The sequence below is a fragment of the Microtus ochrogaster genome, linkage group LG9 (genome assembly GCF_000317375.1).
Source record: "Microtus ochrogaster isolate Prairie Vole_2 linkage group LG9, MicOch1.0, whole genome shotgun sequence".
In the NCBI taxonomy this organism is placed as follows: Eukaryota; Metazoa; Chordata; class Mammalia; order Rodentia; family Cricetidae; genus Microtus; species Microtus ochrogaster.
Window position 1 is genome coordinate 31,042,818 of NC_022034.1, and position 4,310 is coordinate 31,047,127.

At 39.7% G+C, this 4,310-nt stretch overlaps 1 protein-coding gene across 1 annotated transcript in view; it reads left to right on the top strand.

The window, feature by feature from the left end:
* Slc35f1 (solute carrier family 35 member F1) overlaps window positions 1–4,310 on the top strand; it is a 431,638-nt gene that overhangs the window by 70,319 nt on the left and 357,009 nt on the right. The gene's annotated exons all lie outside the window — the stretch shown is intronic.

The following is a 4,310-nucleotide window of genomic DNA, read 5'->3' on the forward strand; positions in this document are numbered from 1 at the left end:
TTGACAGATAATATTTCTCTAGAATTCAAGACCAGTGCAGTGGCAATCTTAGCTGTAAGTACATCCAAACGATGAGATAGGCAGTATCTCTCTTCCCTGTGCTGAGTCTCAGTGGTCAATCTCCACTACTGTGTAAGAAGGAAGAAGCAACATGGCTCACAAAATATTCCCACAGTATATTAAGGCAAGCCTTAAATGGGATATTCTGTAAAGTAATGAGTTATTCATGTTTTCCCTCTCAGCTTGTTGAAGAGTCCCATTGTTTCTGTGGAGTTTTCCTCATGTTTCCTGCATTTTGAAACGACCTCTTCCTTGCTTTAAAAAAAAGTAGGTTCTTGAACACCATCACGTGCGCACAAATACAGACAGTTTTAGGATGCAGTCTTCTTCGATGTGAGCCTGTGGGGTCCTGTATAATCATCTGCCCGCCTGGAGAGCAGATGCTGCTCTTCTCTGACAAACAAAGCTTGGAGGAAAAGGGCAACAGTGCAGGGACGCTATAGCCCACCGCGCCTCTAACTCTGACAGAAGCCGGACTTCTCCGGAAGGCCTGCCGGCTCTCATCAGCTGCTAGACAAGGGTCCTCCCAAGGACCAAAGAAGAAATTGTCACCGGAATGTAATGGGTTGGAGGAGAAGCATTTAAAAAATATGCAGGCAGCATAACTCTAGATCAGCTGGAGTTCTCTCATTGTGAAAGGCTACCCCATTCAGGGCTGAAAAATGCAGCCATGACTCTAGGTCAGCTGGGGTGCTCTAGGTCAGCTGGGGTGCTCGCACTGGGAAAGGCTACTCCAACGGTCTCCGGTCTCCCTGTCTCCGTAATGCGGAGCAACTGATCCTTGTGTGAAGAGTGCATTCTTGTAGAACCCGGGCTCGTGGGCTCAATCCTAGTCTCCCTACTTTCAGCTCCAGGAACAGCACAAACATCTTAACATCTCTAAGCCACTTTCCTCAGGCTGTGACTTGCCCAGCAGTCAGCTGGGTTAGGGGAGCTGAGAGCCTTGATTGGTCACATTTTCCAGTTTCCATGGTATAATTACTTCCCCTTCCATAGTTCCAAATTCCAGAGAGTTGTGGCCTGAAAAATTCCAGAGTATTTAATAATCTACTCATTAGCTGTCCCAAACACATGGAGGAATATACAAGAGTTTACCTCACAGGACAGCAGTGAGGATTCCTGAAATAATGCATGTGAAGTTCTTGACATTGTGAGTCTGGCACAAAACAGATTCTTACAACCCATAATACTTTCCAGTGGTTTTGCTTGGATACCACTTTTGGGGAATCTTGGTAGTAATGTGATAATTAATTTGACTCTAAGGTATCATATCTCATCAAAAGTTGTGACTTTAAAAATGCACATTCTAAGGGTAAATTAATACTCCGTCTCTTGAAACAATCCCTATGTGCTACACAATTTTTGAGAAAGGAGGGATATTTAATGATATGAAAACAATTTTCCAAAGAAGCCATTAACTGCTAATTCAAACGCTCTCAGCATCGTTACAGATGATGACTTTATTTTGCAGTTTGGAAGCTAGTCAACCAAGTCCTAAGGTTCTTTTCGTAGTTTCCAGGACCCGTTAGTTGTTGATCCTCGAGGCAGGCATGCACACGATGTTTTATTTTCTGGTATCGATTATGTTCTCTATGTTCTAGCTTCTTAATCTTTGTAATCTTCACGACCCACCTACCTTCACCTCTCCAAGTGATGGGACACCAGTATGTAACTCCACACCTGACTGCAGCTGACTTTTCCTAAGTCCCCCATTGTGTGTGTGTGTGCGTGTGTGTGTGCATGCATGTGTGCAAATGACCATCCTCTTTTGTCTCTTTACATAATTTTCCCTTTTTGTACTAAGTTCAGTTTTCTTCTTATAAGACCTCCAGTCTTATTGGTTAGGACCATTCTAATGGTCTTAGTTTAATTTAATTGAGTCTTTAAAAGCAGTGTCTCCAAATATAGTCCCATTCTGAGACATTAGACATCAGGAATTCAATATATAAATGGAAGGAGGTTGTCTCAATTTGATTTTCACAATTCAATTTCTCTCTCAATTTTGAGATGACACAAAAATCCCACTGAAAATTGTTCACTGGAAACAGAAATAGCAGATACCAAGCGTTTTTAATACGTTTACTTTGTCTACAACACCAAAATGTTGGAAAATAATGAAACATACCAAATGGCATTTTGTATCTCAAATGGCAGAAGCAGCAGACAAGAATGAAGGAGAAATTTAACTATGAAATATTGGAGACAATCACAGGTCAGCAGAGAAGATATCACAGGAAAGAATGGAAACATCAATAGTCTACTTCGAGACTAAAAAGAATCCTCATCATATCCCTTAAGATTCTGCAGTGAAAACAGTCCATTATCCGGGCATAGTGTCTCAAGAGTTTAATCCTTGTACTCAGGAGGCAGAGGCAGGCAGAGCTCTGTCAGTTCAAGGACAGTTTGGTCTACATAGTGAGTTCCAGTCCTGATAGAGTTACACAGTAAGACCTTGTCTCAAACAAACAAATAACCCCAAGTCTCCATAATCCCCAAGCCAAGACAAAAACAAATAAAAATACCCCACAAAGGAGAGTACTTTTAATGAATTTTTATCTACCTAAATTGTTATGTCATTGCATATCAGTCACGCAGAAGTTCTTACACGATTCATACTAGAGTTATGTTCTCATTCATATTATAGCTTATGTAATGCTTTTCTTTTTCTTTTTTAAAAAAACAACACTTTAAGATAATTTTTATTCAACTCCAAAAGTGTATCTTTTTACTCTTGTTTAGTCTTGTTTGCACACCTAATTGCTGAATTTTGTCAATTTGTGAGTTCTATACTCTTCACTTATATAAACAAGCCATTGAGGGAAAATTCATTCAAACCATATTACTAGATGAATGAATTATTAATATTTCCTTCATGAACCCCCTCTTTGGTGGATGCCATTACCAAAAAGAAAGTTTTCTTAAGGCCATGCAAAGAAAAAAAAAGAGTCAAGAGTAGGTAGCTTGGGGAGATAATCAAGAAACCAGCATTTGTCTTCATTTCAAAAATGCTTCTTTTTTAAAAAAAAACTTTAAATTCTTAGTTATGGTAAGAACCCAGAGAAGGGTGTGTGTGTGCACGTGGTATGTATGTGTGTGTTTAATAAAATACTATAAAGACTGAAGAAGATATCATTACTATTTTCTCAGAGCACTGCGTTTATTTAATTTCAGAATTAATGGAAGAGACAGGAAGACATTCAATGGTCAGATCTCTTTTGCATGAAGCAGAGCTGAAGCAAGGGTGTAGAGATAACCATAGAGGCAAAGGCTTGTTTGTGAGGTTGGTATGTGTGTGTGTGCCAGAACTCTCTCAATACTTCTGTGTTTTCAAATGAAAATTATGGCTTGAAGTGACGAGTGAGATGTACTATTCATTTTTATAAACCCAGTGAGATTGAAGTTGCTGCTGATCTAGCTATTAGTAGTAGTTTGGAAAACTTAATAGTCAACCCTTTGTATTGATAAAAACCTTTTGGGAAATATGGTCTATAGTCTGCAGACAGCTAGGGTTCTCACTAAGCTCACTGTCCCCGGATTCCCAAGATTCTGATCCAGTATGTGATTGATGTGCAAAGACCTGTGTATAGGGAGCCTCTTCATGATTCTGAAGCATATACAGGTCTGGGGACTATTGTCTTGGGGAATTACTCTGTTTATTGATGACATATTCCTATTCTTTCATTTTATCTGTTGTGCAAGTTCATCAACTACCCATTTTTCTCAGAAAGGAGTTAGAGGATTATTGTTTTTTATGGGTTTCTTATCAAACCCAGAAAATGGTGAGTCTCTCTCTCCCTCCCCACCCCTGTGTGTTTTGCTTTTACAAGTTGAAGTTATTTCACAATTTCAATTAGAGTGTCTCTCCCAAGTGTCTCTTAGTCTGGATGGCTGGATTTTAGCTGGAAGAAATAAAGCAAGAGAGGTGATGCTTTCTGAAGAAAATTTGTCACGCAAAATTTCACACGTTCACAATGTGTTCCTCGCGGATTCGCAAAGTTTCACCTCCAAGAAGAAACAATTGATCTGTGTTTAGACAAAAATATGCTCCTTGTTTCTAGCTTCACTTTCCCAAAGGTCAGGTGGAGCCTAGGAGGAGATTTCTAAGATCCATTGTGGTCAGAACCCCAGTGACATGGATGTGGATAAAAAGAGAGAAACAAGAGACACAAGAAGAGAAAGACTCCCTCATCCTGGCATCAAGTTTGTGTTTCTGTGGGCCGAGAGTCAAGAAACTTTAATGCAGCTGATAA